The sequence below is a fragment of the Giraffa tippelskirchi genome, chromosome 3 (assembly GCF_054371585.1).
Source record: "Giraffa tippelskirchi isolate mGirTip1 chromosome 3, T2T-mGirTip1v1.2.pri, whole genome shotgun sequence".
NCBI lineage: Eukaryota > Metazoa > Chordata > Mammalia > Artiodactyla > Giraffidae > Giraffa > Giraffa tippelskirchi.
The window spans coordinates 135,832,680-135,850,707 of NC_137277.1; the positions used below are offsets into that span (position 1 = coordinate 135,832,680).

The window sequence follows — 18,028 nt, forward strand, 5'->3', positions numbered from 1 at the left end:
ATTTTTATAGTAAGTTACCACTACTATGAGTCAATACAATGACTTTGTTGTTCTCTGACTCATTCTCAAGGGCTTAGAACATTGATATGAATCCGAGATCAGACTTCCATTCTGTCTTTCCCAACTTTTCACAAAAAGAGAACAAAGAGAGATAAAGAGAGAAAAGATGAAAGTCATAATAGCACCATAAGAGGACAGTGTGACAGTAAACTAATGCCCTTGAACCTGGAGATTTGTTTGCATATTTGGAGTATGGTGGAAGCTGAAATATAAAGGGAAATCATAGTACCAAGTGTACTCTGCAAGCTGCCACCTGTTTGCCCAAACATGGCTTGTCCTAAAGTCAGAAATGCAGTGTGTTTCAGATAGAAATCCACACAACTGCTCCATTGCCCATATGCTTTGAGGCAATGGAAATATATACATAACCTCCCCCATATTTGAATAACACAGTGCCTCAAACTCCTACATGAATTTTCCCATTCCCACAGAATCCAGAAGTGAAAATTTGGAAGGAAATAAAGAACCTAGATAGAAAGCCATATCAGGGAGTGGTCACCCACCAAAGTGAAAGCTACAGAGAGGGTTGGAAATAGGAATAGTCATAGAAGCTACTCTAGGAGACTGCAGTTTTCCCTGAGCTTCATCTTGTCTCAGCATCACAGAGTCTTAGGTAGTGAGGACAGAGTGGGTCACATTTCAGTTAAAGAAGGATGCAGAAATAGATATACAGACTTGGAAAACAATTTTTGGTTATCAAATGGGAAAGGGGGCAGGGGTGAGGGATAAATTAGGAGTTTGGGATTAGCAGACACAAACTACTACATATAAAATAGATAATAAACAAGGACCTACTGTATAGCACAGGGAACACTACTCAATATCTTGTAATATCCCATAATTGAAAAGAATCTGAAAAAGAAAAAATGCATATGTATAACTAAGTCACTTTGCTGTATACCTGAAACTAACATAATATTTTAAATCAACTGTATTTCAATTTTAAAAGTCTTTAAATAGTCTGAAAAAGAGAATGCATTTGATAAAAGCCTGTTGTAGATTTCAAGTTTGTCTAAGAAATTCAAACAACTTGGTGCCCCTGATCAGGCAGAATCAAATCATTTACTTCTTAAACAATAATGATTCTTGAAACTTCAAGAGGATTCAAGAAGACATGATTCCAATGAAACAAGAACATGAATATGTGAAAAATCAGTAAGGATGAAGAGACATCATGATAAGATAAAATAAACATGGTTTAAACAATAAAAGATTGAAAGGAAATTTAAAATGGCCAGGTGGAATGCATCGTCTCCTTCTCTGGAGGCATTAAGTGAAGTAGTGAAGTGTTAGTCTCTCAGTCATGTCCGACTCTGTGACCCCATGGACTCCACTCCAGTATTCTTGCCTAGGAAATCCCATGGGCAGAGGAGCCTGGTGGGCTACAGTCCATGGGGTCACAAAGAGTCAGACATGACTGAAACAACTAAACATGTATACATGCATGGACTATAGACCACCAGGGTCCTCTGTCCATGGGATGTTCCAGGCATGAATAGTGGAGTAGGTAACCAATCCCTTCTTCAGGGGATCTTCTCGACCCAGAGATCAAACCTAGGTCTCCTACATTGCAGGCAGATTTTTTTTATAGCCTGAGCCACCAGGGAAGCCTTACAGAAATGTAAAACAAAAGTTAAGGGAAAAAATAAACCCCAAACTTGAAAAACTAGCCCAGAGCATATGAGATCTGGAGAAAAGAATGACTTTAGTTCTTTAGTACTTCTGACAACTCCTCAAAAGAGAATCGTAAAAGCACGTTGCTCCAGGAAAGCTGATATATATTAGACTCACTGTAATGGGGAAGAATACATGTTGTCAGAATCTTAGTCATGTCTCAGGAGGGGAAAGGCAGAGGAGAATATTTTTAGGAGTTAAGGACCTGGGCTGCAGTTTTTGAAGACTGATCTTGCAAGATAGAGGAACTTGTTGGAACTGGCCAGAGTTTGTACCCAATACCTCTGAATCTGGTGGCACAGAGAATCAAGAACCCTGGAGCGAGTATTGATGGATGAACTGTTAGTCTTCATTAGATAATTATTTTACATGGGTCACGGCTTTATCGCAGAAAACAAGTATTTCTTAGGCAAAGGGTCAGTCTCTTTTGCTTCTTCTCAGTGTTGTGTAATATACATAAAATTAAGTTGGCTTTAGTTCTGAATAGGCAATCTGTTTTTATTTCTGACTAGATGTTATTTCCATTTATTCTCTTATTTTTTAAAATAGATTTTACCATATGTAGTTTTTATCATAAATTTTGCATGAATGTAGCCCTGCCTTTTCATAACCACAATAAGACTGATCATCAGTTTAGGCAAGTTCATTTCCATTGTGTCTCAGATATAACTCTAGTCCCACGCATGAATTCTTTCTTCTTTAAGAATAGTTTTTCTTAAATTAGGCTCTGTTCTCTACACTCCATATTTATAAAGCTTTTTCCTTATCACTTTTCTTTTCTGTATAATTTATGTTTTCTAAAAAAAGTGAGATATTTTTAAAAATTAAAATAGACATTTAAGCATATGTGTACAAGAAAGGATCAGAGGACACAGGCTCAAAAGTATTTACAAAGTCTGTTTTTCTGGAAAATGGGTCAAGTAGGTAAATTTTTAAAAATCTATTATTCTCATTTTTCATATATCTTTAAGGACTAGGTATAATTTTTGCCATAGGCGAAAATCTCATTATGATTTTGCTGTTGTTTAGTCACTAAATCATATCTGACTCTCTGCGACCCTATGGACAAGATTCCTCTATCCATGGGATTTCTCAGACAACCCAGGTGGGTTGCCATTTCTTTCTCCAGTGGATCTTCCTGATCAAGAGATTGAACTCGCATCTTCTACACTGGCGGTGAATTCTTTACCGCTGAGCCACCAGGGAAGTCCCATTTTGATTTTACAGAAAACTATAATAAAAGATATGAGACCCTTCCAGGGTCTCATTTTCTGTTCTTCGCTTTTGTAGTATCCATGTACCCTGTGGGAGATGGGCTGGTGGAACTGAGCAGAGCTGGTCGGTTTGATAACAAACAGCCCCAGGCACCAAGCACCATCATCAACATCTCAATGAACCAACTTTTCCACATCAACACTTTGTGCTGCCTGAGTCATGAGCCTTCTTTGATAGAAAACCTGGAAAAGTTGAATAACTTTCCTTCCAGTAGTTCATTGCACAGGTGAAGCCAGAGGTTCACTCTCCATGATCCTCTTGGGAAGTGAGTGCTTCCTCTTTCAGGAGTGAATTCAATGTTGCATCAGGCAAAATACCTGCCTCAATTTGACAGTTTTATGGACACAATCCATTTTGATGTTTCCAGCTTAAGAGGTCTAAACATATAAGTGAAACTTGAATATTTCTAATTCGTATTCACTAGACATGATAAAAAGTCATGGATATCGAAAAGGAAGGAGGGTATTCATTTTCCATGGTTGGAAAAGCTGACTCTATGAGCTCACTTAGCATTTGGCACTCCAGCATCAATAAATCTGCAACAGAAATGTTACCGGATAGAGAGAGTCAAAGCCTTCACGGGCTTTGGTTCTTGGTGAAGACACAAAGAAGAATCTAAGGTCTTACTCCTAGCAAAAACAAGCTTATTAAAGAAAGAACAGAAAGAATACCTCAAAGGAGAGGTGGGGCAAGCCAAGGGAGGCACTGATGCTGGAATGATGAGGTGCGGGGGTTTTCAAGACAGGGACTTTACATATTCATCCTGGTAAGCATGGACTGATAGTTTTGATTGACAGGTGTAAGGTGCATAGTAACAGGCTCTATTGTGCATAATTCAATCTGTTATAATCAGATGTATGTATGTATAGAATATTTATGAACCCTTAATAGGCTCCTAACTGCCTAAGTTCACTTGAAGACACAGCTCTGCATCAAGGTCACATGTACCAGAGTTGGAAAAGCCCATGTGGTTAGTCTGTATCACTGTGCATCTAGGACACATGCTCCAGAGTTGGCAAAGTCTCTGGTTATTTTGTGGCATATCTGTGAGCTTTCTTGGGCCACACTGGGGCATGTCTGGAGAGGGGTTTTGAAATCACCTTGAATCTTTTTCAGCTAGGCCATTCTCCTTGCTCATTCCTAGCTTCCCACCTAACATAAACAGAAGTGACTCTATCTTTCCCTAATGAATTTTTAAAAAAATATTGGTTTACTTATTTATCTGGCTGTCCCAGGTCTTAGTTGCAATATGCAAGATCTAGTTCCCTGGCCAGGGATCAAACCCAGGCCCTTGGCATTGGGAGCATGAAGCCACGGGACCAGCAGAGAAGTCCTGTTCCTCATGAATTTATAATTCTGTGGGTATTAACTGTGGGTGATATAAATGCTTGTAGATGAAATATAAGCAAAAGTTCCCCTCTCTAAGCCTTGGCAGTATGGATAAATATATTTTAACCAAATGATAGAGTCAAGATTGTCACATGATTTGAAAACTATCTTTAGTAAAATCATTATAAAATATAATAAAATTATAATTTTTTGAAAATGTCAAAATTAAAGATAATCTTTTGTTTTTATTAAAATGTGTACACACTCAATATGTAGCACCTCCCTTTAGAAATATGCTTTGAAAGATGTTGATCTGTAGAAATCCAACACCTTAATATCATTAATGAGAATCAGCTAAGTCCTACTGAAAGCAGTGTGTCTTAGCATAAATTCAGCAAAAAGCTGTGCTTATTTTGATAGCATTCACTATCATTCCAGAATTTAGGCTCTCATTCTGATTCTTTAGTCATTTGATTAAAGACTAAAAAACCATTTGATTTTTTAATCAATGTTGTCTCTGTAAATTTGGGCACATCCTTTAGCTCCTCTACCATAGCTGACTGCAGTGCTTAAAGTTAGAAGGAAACTGTTGTCCACTGGTCATGATAGCACACTGACTGGATATCTCTGCCTTCACTTAGCTGTCAATTTCAATTGTTTTCAGCCTTTCAGATCCACCTTAGTTTTAACCTTATAGGGAGCCCATTCTGCCTAACTCTGTCTACACTCCACTGCTTAGCAGTGGACTTTATGCTAAGTAAGCACATACAACACTGCCAAGAAATAACTGGCCATATTTTATCTTTCTATACCTATTCAATCATTTCTCAATAATTATTTGCAACCACACCTGCTGTATGGCAACCAGTCTCTTTGAGGAGCTCAAGACACAGCAGAAAATAATCAGAGAAACTGACGTATGAAAAGATAGAGAAGACAGACACTGAAATAGTAATATACAAATAAGTTTTAATCATTACAGCTTTGGGGTTATGAAGGCACTATAATTGTTTGCAATGCCTCCTTTTAATTGTCTTGTTGGTGGATATCAATCAGGATATTCGCAGCTCTAATTCCACCATAATCATATTTTATACCTTCATTCTTCTATGGCTCCCTGGATATTTCATCCTTTGGGATTTCCTCTTATATCAGTGGTAAACCCTTATCAGATTCAATTGTAGAATGATTTTCTTTTATCTGACTAGATCTCATCTATTCTCACATTTCCAAATGTACATCTCCAAATAGACCCAGATCCTAGTCTCTAGATCCTAGATCCACCTGCCTTCTCATCTCCCTTGTACCAACAGCACGTGCCCCAAACAAAACGACTTTATCTCCAAATTTACTCCCCCCTCAGCTTTCAAAATCTTAGCAAATGACAACTCAGTCCTTCCAACAGCCTACATACCTTAGATACATCCTTGCAACTTTTCTTCTGTTCACAGGAGACATAATCTGATTTAAGCCTTGAAAAGATGACTCTGACTTCTATATTGAGAAGAGAGTGCAAAAAGATAGAGAGTTAAGGCAGAGACACTGTCAGAGTAAGGGTATTACTGGCTTAGAGCACAGAGTGATGGTCTTGGGGTGGTGAAAATGGGATTTTGTATACACTTTTGAAGGTAGAGCTGATGAATTGTTATGAGATGTGAATAACCTTTTTTTAAATTTTATTTTATTGAAGTGTAGGTGATTTACAAGTTGTGTTAAGTTTTACTATACAGCAAATTGATTTAGTTATACAAATAAACATTCTTTTCATATTCTTTTTCATTATGGTTTATCACAGGATATTGAATATAGTTTCCTATGCTGCACAGTGGGCTTCCCTTATAGCTCAGTTGGTAAAGAGTCTGTCTGCCATGCAAGAGACCTGGGTTCGATTCCTGGTTCGGGAAGATGCCCTGGTGAAGGACATGGCAACCCACTCCAGTATTCCTGCCTGGAGAATCCCATGGATGGAGGATTCTGGCAGTCTATTGGGTCACAAGAGTTGGACATGAATGAGCAACTAAGCACACAACCACACAAGTGCTATACAGTAGGACTTTGTTGTTTATCCATTTTATATATAATAGTTTGCATCTGCTAGTCCCAAATCCCAATCTTTCCCTTTCTAATTAATGGAGTTCAAAGAACAAAATAACATTTAGTTGTACAACCCAGGTGAGCAGGGATTTGATCCTTCATCAGTATGTCTCCTAAGTTTATATTCTTTAGTTCCTTAATTATAGTCAATGACAAACCCATATGACTCTTCTTAAAATTGGTTAGATCCCACCGTGACCAATGAGAGGCCCTGAACAAAGCTGAGGAGCAGCTAGGATGAAGCAAAATATGAACCTGAAACCTCTATGCTTGCAGAGAACCGAGGATTTCCGGTAATATCACTGGACAAGAAGTCGTGCATGCTGTGCGTCTCATCTTGTTGTAGCAATAAGGGAATGGGATGTTTCTGGTGTTTCAGTCTCCAAAACTACCAAAATGCTGGCAGAGGAGAGCAATGTCATATGTATTAGGATATTTTCTAAACCAGATGCAAGTATACCATAGAGAACTAGCTCAGGCATTTTCTGAGATTACAGAAAACAACGTGAGTTGTTTAAAGCCAGTGACCATAAGCTCATTAAGCTTCTTCTTTACTAAACAAAATTTTTCTAATCGTGAGGTACTGAAGCCTTTACTTACTTTTGTTAACCGTTTTACTGTTAGTACCTGGTCAGTCTCTGGCACACAACACATTCTTAATAAATACTTGATGCTGAATGATTCAATTAATATAATATCAGCGAGTATATGCACGTACCAGGGAAACAGTGCTCCAAATTAGATAGGTATGCTGGGTATTGTGATGTTGCCTGGGAAACAGACTCTGGGACAGAGATTAGTGTGTAGGAGGCTTCTATGGAGGTGATTTGGAATAATAACAATTGGATGGAAGAGAAGGCAGAATGGTGAGGCAGAGGGAGAAGCCCGGGCTGTAATGCAATCAAAACCCAAGTCTCCAATCTCACAGGCAGCCCTGGAGCTCAAAGAGCCCTTTGAAATAGAGGGGGTTGAATATTATTCCAGTCACCCATAGCCACAGACTTAGGTTGTGGCTTGAGGATGCAGCCTCTAGGATGGAGACATGACCTTGGGCAAGGAGATTCTATTCTGTCAGGAGCAATTCTCAGAAAAGGAGTCAGCCTGAGGCTGTTCAGCTGCCAACATCCACATCAGGTGAAAGAACTAAGCTCAGTCCTGAAGCAGGATCTGGGCCAAGTAGACTGGTACCCATCAAAGGTGGATATTGTGACTAAGTCAATATCCTATTAAGGTAGAGGTCTGATACAGAGTCAAAGCAAAGAAAATAAGTGATTAGAAATTCAACATGGCCCTTCAGGATAATGATTAGTTTAAGTCAGGAACAGAGACACGTACATTTGAACTGGTAAATGCAGAGAGGGCGAAGGAGAAACCTTGATGTTGGGAACTGGGGGTCTAGTTTCCAATTCCAGCTGGCCCCCCGCAGTGTGATCTTATGCATTCTGCTAGCCACTCTGGCTTCAGTTTCTGATCTAATAGCCGTATGCTAGCATACAATGATTTCTGAGGCCCTCGAGTTGTAAACGTTGCTCCATCTGAACCACAGAAAAGTTTTGGCTCTCTCGCATGACTGAAAATTATGAAATTCACAAAACTTTCTAAAGTGCTAACTTTTTAAACATGGCCATTTAATTACCTTCATTCAAAGAGCAACTATTTAAGGGAAAAATTAATTCTTGGAAGGGGACAAGCAGATAATTTTTGAATGTACTTGCTGCTCAGCTGTGAATCTGAGCAAACATCTCTTTTTGATCAAAGATGCAGCACATTTGTATCATTTTTTTTTCTTTCCGATTCCACATATAAGTTACATCATATGATACTTGTCTATCTGACTTACTTCACTTAACATGATAATCTGCAATATTGTAAATCAACTGCAAGCCAATATAAAATTTAAAAAAAGATGTAGCACAAGCAGAATGTGAAACTCAGGGAGTGTCCCAGCTCTACACTGCATGCATTTCAATGTGTATTTACCCTCCAGCTACTTGGCATACTAATTGATTTTTTTTCATATGAAAATGCTGTAAATACTGCCTAAATTCTTTGGTTAGCTCATGTTTTAGTATTTGAACGCTAATTGTTTATTGAAACAAGTAACTGCAACAATAAAATAGCACATTTGATTAGAGGATTGCTGAGAATTAATACAACAACAAAACAAAAACCAAAAATACAGCTTTAAAAACTGGCTTCTAAAAATTCATCATAGATATGCAAAATAAAAATGTGCTGGAAAGCCATTTTACCTGTCCGATCAACAGTCAGATCAAAATGATTTATATCACACTGTGTTGCTGAGGATATGAGGAAAGCCAGGTTCTCAGAGATGCTGGTCAGAGTGAAAATTGGTGCAACCTCTAAAGAAATCAATTTGGCAGTATTCATCAAAGTTACAAATGTGCATACTCTGACCCAGCAATTTCACTGCTAGAAATTTGTCTTAGAAATATACTTCACATGGGAAAACTAATGGAATAAATTAGTTTAGAATCTTTCCTGTAATAACAAAAGGTTGGAAACAAAGCAAGGGTTCATCAGTAGAAGAGTGAGATACGATTGAATATACAGAGAAGTAAAAAGGAATGAAGAAACATCTTATGTACTGATATGGATATATACCCAAACGCATAATTCATCAGAAAAAAAGCAAGACAAAAAATAGTGAATATAGAGTGTGTTGTTTGGTCATTAAGACATGTCTAAGTCTTGTGACCCTACAGTCCACAGCCCACTCGGCTCTTCTTCCACAGGATTTCCCAGGAAAGAATACTGGAATGGGTTATCATTTCCTTCTCCAAGGGATCTTCCCTCACCAGGGATTGAACTTGTGTCTCCTGCATTGGCATGTGGATCTTTACCACTGAGCCACCTGATAAGCCGTGTATCAGATACTATACTGTATTTTTTTTTAAATGCATATATAAAAATCTGTGTAAGTATAGGATATCTCTGGGGCTTCCCTGGTAGCTCAGTTGGTAAAGAATCTGCTTGCAGTGTGGGAGACCTGGGTTCGATCCCTGGGTTGGGAAGATCCCCTGGAGGTGGGCATGGCAACCTACTCCAGTATTCTTGCCTGGAGAATCTCCATGGACAGAGGAGCCTGGTGGGCTACAGTCCATGGGGTCACAAAGAGTCAGATATGACTGAGCAACTAAGCACAGCACAGAGAATAAAGCTAGAAAAATGCAGAAGAAATGGGCATTGTCATTCTGGGGAGAAAAGCTGAATGGCTAAGGATAAAGGATTTGGGAGGAGAATCTTAATTAAAAATTCAATCAATGTTTAGTCACGTAAAGTTTTTGTCTATTTAAGGCAAAAAAAATTGAAGAGCTTGATAGATGGTAGTTTGAAAATAAGTTGGTTTAATTGGAAAAGGGAAATCTAGGGGAAAAATGGGCAACCTGGTGTTACCTGCCTGGATGAGACCCAAGTTTTCCTCAGGTCTCAGGGTTTTCCCAAGAACTTGGAACTGAAGAGAGAAGATTCCTGGAGAAAGGAAACAAGAGAGCTTATCCACCATTTAATTGTTTGAGAAGTGTGATGAACTCAATCTCAGTGTCTTGAAAGGGCTTAGGACATCAACATAGGAAAAAAAAAAAATCTTGCAGGCCACTGTGCATGTGTGCATGCTCAGCTCTCCAGATTCACTAAAATTTTCAGCAAGAATACTGGAGTGGATTGCCATTTCCTACTCCAGGGGATCTTCCTAACCCAGGGATCAAACTCGCTTCTCCTGTGTCTCCTGCATTGGCAGGTGGATGCTTTACCATTGCACCAGCTGGGAAGCCTGCAGGCTACTGAGCTTAAAAGAAAAATAATGTAGGTAGGACTTAAGGAGATTCTAGATCTAATTGAAAACAGTCAAATATGTGGTTATTGTTACATCATTTAATCTCCTGGCCCTTAGCTCTTGTTCCAGATTGAATGCAACCAAAGATTTTTTAAAAAATATCTCTGGAACCTCACGTTAGAACAATTAAAAATGAATCTCTAAAGAAATGATGCGGGCATTTATATTTTTAAAAACTATCTTGGGTATTAAAACGTTTTTCAGATTGGAACTAGGGTTAAAAATTTTTCTTCAGATTATAACTTGTCAGATTGTGATTGGTAAGTATCAAATGACATAATAAATAGGCTTTGACATATTTTTACTCCATAGAGTGTTCTAAGAATAAAAAGAAGCTTTTAAAGATCTTGCTGTGGGAGGCGGGGCTAAGATGGCGGAGGAATAGGACGGGGAGACCACTCTCTCCTCCACAAATTTATCGAAAGAACATCTGAATGCTGAGAAAACTTCACAAAACTACTTCTGAACGGTGGCAGAGGACGTCAGGCATCCAGAAAGACAGCGCATTATCTTCGAAAGCAGGTAGGAGAAATTATAAAAGATAAAAAGAGAGACAAAAGAGTTAGGGACGGAGACCCGTCCCGGGGAGGGAGTCGTAAAAGAGGAGAAATTTCCAAGCACCAGGAAACCCTCTCACCGGCGGGTTTGGGGGAAGATTTCGAATCTTGGAGGGCAACATAACTGGGAGAAAAAATAAATAAAACCCACAGATTACGTGCCTAAAGGCAACTCCCAGCAAAGAACCCCAGGCGCTCGCATCCGCCACCAGCAAGTGGGGGCTGAACGGAGAGGAGCGGGCGGCACTGCTTAGGGTAAGGACTGGGCCCGAACGCCCTGAGGGCAATCTGAGGGAGCTACCGTGAGATAGTAACCTAAACTGTGGGACAGCCAGAGAGAGAGAACTATCCCGCGAAAAGCCCAACTCTAAGGCACTGCCGGCCCGCTCACAGAACAAAGGACTGAGCGATACCAGAGGAGAGCTAGCCGGCTGCAGACCGCCCCATCTCCCAACGGACACAGCAGGCAGGCGGGGCCAGCCAGAGCCGGAAAGGGGCAAACTCGGCCCCAGAGAGGGCACCCCCTACCAAACTGCAAACAGGCTCCCAGTTTCTAAGCAAAGACTGCCTGAGATCCCAGAGGGTCGACAGCCGCCGCGAGGGTCACAGCCGGAGACCAGCTCCCCAGAACCGACACAAAGCACACCGGAGCCGGGTGCGCCTGTAAACCGAGGTGGGGACCAGGGAGGTGATAAGCCGCACCACCCCAACAGGGGAGAGTGCTCTCGCCAAACTCCTGGCTGCCTGAGCTGCTCCGACCAGGAATGGCACAAACCGTGGGCGCAACCGAGTCTGAGCCTTTGTGGAGTACCCGGGAGCCTGAACCTGAGCGGCTTAGACCTGGGAAGTGCACGCATCTCAGGGCCCACTCCCCGGCCGAGTAACCTGAAGCCTGAGCATGGTAGACGGGGAAAGCACACACGCCGTGAGAGGGGGCGAACCCAGTGCGGCCGAGACACTGTTACTCTCCACACACACGCCAGTGATATAGGTTTGCAATGTTCCTCCCTCCCCACAGCATGACTGAAAAGCGAACCTAAAGAGACCACCTCCGCCCCTTTGTGGCAGGGCGGAAATTAGATACTGAAGAGACCTCCAAACAGAAGCCAAATAAACAGAAGGAAGCGCGTTGGAAGTGACAGGCCAACAGATTAAAATCCCTGTAGTTAACACTGACTGCATTGAAAGAGGCCTATAGATCTTGAAAAGTATAAGCAGGAACAAGGATCTATCTGAAACTGAACAGACCCCACACTGCTCACAACAGCTCCAGAGAAAGTCTGGGATATATATTTTTACTATTATCATTTTTTTTTTTTAATTAAAAAAAAATTTTTTTTTTCTTTCTTTTTTTTAAGTCCTCTATTACACCTTTAATTTTCATTTTCATAACCCACTATTACCTTGCAAAAAAAAAAACCCTATTTTTAAAGCAAACTGCATACATATATCTTATACCTTTTGTGTTTTCTTTTTTTTTACTGTTTTTTTCCTGTTTTACTTTTTTTACTGTTTCTTTTTTTACTGTTTTTTTCTTTTTACACTGTTTTCTTTTTTCTTTTTTTTATATTGTATGTTTTATAAGAGTCTAACCTCTACTCTAGATTTTTAATCTTTGTTTTACATATTTGATATCAATTTTGTACATTTAAGAATCCAATCTTTAGTACCCATTTTTACTCAGGAGTGTGATTACTGGCTTGATTACTCTCTCCCCCTATTGACGCTCTTTCTTCTCCCCCAGGGAACCTCTATCTCCCACCCTCCTCCTTCTCTTCTCAACCCAATTCTGTGAATCTCTGAGGGTGTTCTGGGTACCGGAGAACACTTCGGGAACAGAATACTGCCCAGATCTCTCTGTCCCCTCTTGATTCCTCCCTTTCTACTCATGCTCACCACTATTACCTTCCTCCCCCTGCTTTGTATCTCTGTGAACTGCTCTGAGGGTTCCAGGCTGTGGAGAACACAGAGGGAAGTGCTTACTGGCTAGACTGCTCTCTCCACGTTTGAGTCCCCCTCTTCTCCTCCTGGTCACCTCAAACTCCCCCCCCCCCCCACTTCACCTCTCCATGTAATTCAGTGAACCTTGCTGGGTATCCCTCACTGTGGAGAATCTTTTCACCATTAACCTAAAAGTTTTATTATTGATGCTGTATGGATGGAGAAGTCTTGAGGCTACTGCAAGAATAAGACTGAAAGCCAGGGGAAACATTAATTAATAAGAGATCATCCAATAGCCTCCACATATACACTGAAACCAAGCTCCACCCAAGAGCCAATAAGTTCCAGAGCAAGACATACCACGCAAATTCTCCAGCAACGCAGGAACATAGCCCTGAGCATCAATATACAGGCTGTCCAGAGGCACACCAAATCCATAGACATCTCAAAACTCAATACTGGACACTCTATTGCACTCTAGAGAGAAGAAATCCAGCTCCACCCACCAGAACACCGACACAAGCTCCCTCAACCAGGAAACCTTGACAAGCCACCCGTCCAACCCCACCCACAGTGAGGAACCTCCACAATAAAGAGGAACTTCAAACTACCAGAATACAGAAAGGCCACGCCTAACGCAGCAATCTAAACAAGATGAAAAGGCAGAGAAATACTTAGCAAGTAAAGGAAAATGAGAAATGCCCACCAAACCAAACAAAAGAGGAGAAGATAGGGAATCTATCTGAAAAAGAATTTAGAATAATGATAATAAAAATGATCCAAAATCTTGAAAGCAAAATGGAGTTACAGATAAGTAGCCTGGAGACAAGGATTGAGAAGATGCAAGAAATGTTTATCAAGGACCTAGAAGAAATAAAAAGGAGTCAATATATAATGAATAATGAAATAAAGGAGATAAAAGACACTCTGGAGGGAACAAACAGTAGAATAATGGAGGCAGAAGATAGGATAAGTGAGGTAGAAGATAGAATGGTGGAAATAAACGAAGCAGAGAGGAAAAAAGAAAAAAGAATCAAAAGAAATGAGGAAAACCTCAGGGACCTCTGGGACAATATGAAACGCCCCAACATTCGAATCATAGGAGTCCCAGAAGAAGAAGATAAAAGGAAAGGCCATAAAAAATACTCGAGGAGATAATAGTTGAAAATTTCCCTAAAATGAGGAGGGAAATAGTCACAGAAGTCCAAGAAACCCAGAGAGTCCCAAACAGGATAAACTCAAGGTGAAATACCCCAAGACACATATTAATCAAATTAACAAAGATCAAACACAAAGAACAAATATTAAAAGCAGCAAGGGAAAAACAACAAATAACACACAAGGGGATCCCCATAAGGATAACAGCTGATCTTTCAATAGAAACTCTTCAGGCTAGAAGGGAATGGCAGGACATACTTAAAGTAATGAAAGAGAATAATCTACAACCCAGATTACTGTACCCAGCAAGGATCTCATTCAGATATGAAGGAGAATTCAAAAGCTTTACAGACAAGCAAGAGCTGAGGGAATTCAGCACCACCAAACCAGCTCTCCAACAAATGCTAAAGGATCTTCTCTAAACAGGAAACACAGAAAGGATGTTTAAACACGAACCCAAAACAACAAAGTAAATGGCAACGGGATCATACTTATCAATAATTACCTTAAATGTAAATGGGTTGAATGCCCCAACCAAAAGACAAAGGCTGGCTGAATGGATACAAAAACAAGACCCCTATATATTCTGTCTACAAGAGATCCACCTCAAAACTAGGGACACATACAGACTGAAAGTGAAGGGATGGAAAAACATATTTCATGCAAACAGAGACCAAAAGAAAGCAGGAGTCACAATACTCATTTCAGATAAAATAGACTTTAAAATAAAGGCTGTGAAAAGGGACAAAGAAGGACACTACATAATGATCAAAGGATCAATCCAAGAAGAAGGTGTAACAATTATAAATATATATGCACCCAACATAGGAGCACCACAATATATAAGGCAAATACTAACAAGTATGAAAGGGGAAATTAACAATAACACAATAATAGTGGGAGACTTTAATACTCCACTCACACATATGGATAGATCAACTAAACAGAAAATTAACAAACACAAACTTTAAATGATACAATAGACAAATTAAATTTAATTGATATTTACAGGACTTTCCACCCCAAAACAATCAATTTCACCTTTTTCTCAAGTGCACACGGAACTTTCTCCAGGATAGATCACATCCTGGGCCATAAATCTAGCCTTGGTAAATTCCAAAAAATTGAAATCATCCCAACCATCTTCTCTGACCACAATGCAGTAAGATTAGACCTCAATTATAGGAAAAAAACTATTAAAAACTCCAACATATGGAGGCTAAACAACACGCTTCTGAATAACCAACAAATCACAGAAGAAATAAAAAAAGAAATCAAATTATGCATAGAAACGAATGAAAATGAAAACACAACAACCCCAAACCTATGGGACACTGTAAAAGCAATGCTAAGGGGAAGGTTCATAGCAATACAGGCGTACCTCAAGAAACAAGAAAAAAATCAAATAAATAAACTAACTCTACACCTAAAGCAACTAGAGAAGGAAGAAATGAAGAACCCCAGGGTCAGTAGAAGGAAAGAAATCTTAAAAATTAGGGCAGAAATAAATGCAAAAGAAACAGAAGAGACCATAGCAAAAATCAACAAAACTAAAAGCTGGTTTTTCGAGAAGATAAACAAAATTGACAAGCCATTAGCCAGACTCATCAAGAAACAAAGGGAGAAGAATCAGATCAACAAAATTAGAAATGAAAATGGAGAGATCACAACAGACTCCACAGAAATACAAAGGATCATAAGAGACTACTACCAACAGCTATATGCCAATAAAATGGACAACTTGGAAGAAATGGACAAGTTCTTAGAGAAGTATAACTTTCCAAAACTGAACCAAGAAGAAATAGAAGATCTTAACAGACCAATCACAAGCACGGAAATCGAAACTGTAATCAGAAATCTTCCAGCAAACAAAAGCCCAGGACCAGACGGCTTCACAGTGGAATTCTACCAAAAATTTAGAGAAGAGCTAACACCTATGCTACTCAAACTCTTCCAGAAAATTACAGAAGATGGTAAACTTCCAAACTCATTCTATGAGGCCACCATCACCCTAATTCCAAAACCAGACAAAGATGCCACAAAAAAAGAAAACTACAGGCCAATATCACTATTGAACATAGATGCAAAAATCCTTAATAAAATTCTAGCAAACAGAATCCAACATCATATTAAAAAGATCATGCATCATGACCAAGTGGGCTTTATCCCAGGAATGCAAGGTTTCTTTAACATCCGCAAATCAATCAATGTAATACACCACATTAACAAATTGAAAGATAAAAACCATATGATTATCTCAATAGATGCAGAAAAAGCCTTTGACAAAATTCAACATCCATTTATGATAAAAACCTTCCAGAAAGCAGGAATAGAAGGAACATACCTCAACATAATAAAAGCTATATATGACAAACCCACAGCAAACATTATCCTCAATGGTGAAAAATTGAAAGCATTTCCCCTAAAGTCAGGAACAAGGCAAGGATGCCCACTTTCACCACTACTATTCAACATAGTTTTGGAAGTTTTGGCCACAGCAGTCAGAGCGGAAAAAGAAATAAAAGGAATACAGATAGGAAAAGAAGAAGTGAAACTCTCACTGTTTGCAGATGACATCATCCTCCACATAGAAAACCCTAAAGATTCTACCAGAAAATTACTAGAGCTAATCCATGAATATAGTAAAATTGCAGGATATAAAATTAGCACATAGAAATCCCTTGCATTCCTATACTCCAATAATGAGAAAACAAAAAGAGAAATTAAGGAAACAATATCATCCACCATTGCAACAAAAAGAATAAAATACTTAGGAATATATCTACCTAAAGAAACAAAAGACTTATATATAGAAAACTATAAAACACTGATGAAAGAAATCAAAGAGGACACAAACAGATGGAGAAATATACCGTGTTCATGGATTGGAAGAATTAATATAGTGAAAATGAGTATACTACCCAAAGCAATCTATAGATTCAATGCAATCCCTATCAAGCTACCAATGGTATTTTTCACAGAACTAGAACAAATCATTTCACAATTTGTATGGAAATATAAGAAACCTCGAATAGCCAAAGCAATCTTGAGAAAGAAGAATGGAACTGGAGGAATCAACCTGCCTGACTTCAGGCTCTACTACAAAGCCACAGTCATCAAGACAGTATGGTACTGGCACAAAGATAGAAATATAGATCAATGGAACAAAATAGAAAGCCCAGAGATAAACCCACGCACATATGGACACCTTATCTTCGACAAAGGAGGCAAGAAAATACAATGGAGAAAAGACAATCTCTTTAGCAAGTGATGCTGGGAAAACTGGTCAACCACTTGTAAAAGAATGAAACTAGAATACTTCCTAACACCATACACAAAAATAAACTCAAAATGGATTAAAGATCTAAACGTAAGACCAGAAACTATAAAACTCCTAGAGGAGAACATAGGCAAAACTCTCTCCGACATAAATCACAGCAGGATCCTCCATGACCCACCTCCCAAATATTGGAAATAAAAGCAAAAATAAACAAATGGGACCTAATTAAAATTAAAAGCTTTTGCACAACAAAGGAAACTATAAGCAAGGTGAAAAGACAGCCTTCAGAATGGGAGAAAATAATAGCAAACGAAGCAACAGACAAACAATTAATCTCAAAAACATACAAGCAACTCCTGCAGCTGAATTCCAGAAAAATAAACGACCCAATCAAAAAATGGGCCGAAGAACTAAACAGACATTTCTCCAAAGAAGACATACAGATGGCTAACAAACACATGAAAAGATGCTTAACATCACTCATTGTTAGAGAAATGCAAATCAAAACCACAATGAGGTACCATTTCACACCAATCAGAATGGCTGCTATCTAAAAATCTATAAGCAATAAATGCTGGAGAGGGTGTGGAGAAAAGGGAACCCTCTTACACTGTTGGTGGGAATGCAAACTAGTACAGCTACTATGGAGAACAGTGTGGAGATTCCTTAAAAAACTGGGAATAGAACTTCCATATGACCCAGCAATCCCACTGCTGGGCATACACACCGAGGAAACCAGAATTGAAAGAGATGCGTGTACCCCAATGTTCATCGCAGCACTGTTTACAATAGCCAGGACATGGA

At 39.3% G+C, this 18,028-nt stretch overlaps 1 protein-coding gene across 3 annotated transcripts in view; it reads left to right on the forward strand.

The window, feature by feature from the left end:
* CNTNAP5 (contactin associated protein family member 5) overlaps nucleotides 1-18,028 on the forward strand; it is a 982,292-nt gene that overhangs the window by 364,210 nt on the left and 600,054 nt on the right. Inside the window, exon 1 of one of the 3 annotated variants that reach the window (XM_081576092.1) lies at nucleotides 10,643-10,810. The exons of the other annotated variants lie outside the window; for them this stretch is intronic. The gene's annotated coding sequence lies outside the window, so the exon portion shown is untranslated. Of the gene's footprint in view, nucleotides 1-10,642; nucleotides 10,811-18,028 lie in introns of those variants that run through there. 3 annotated transcript variants of the gene reach the window in all.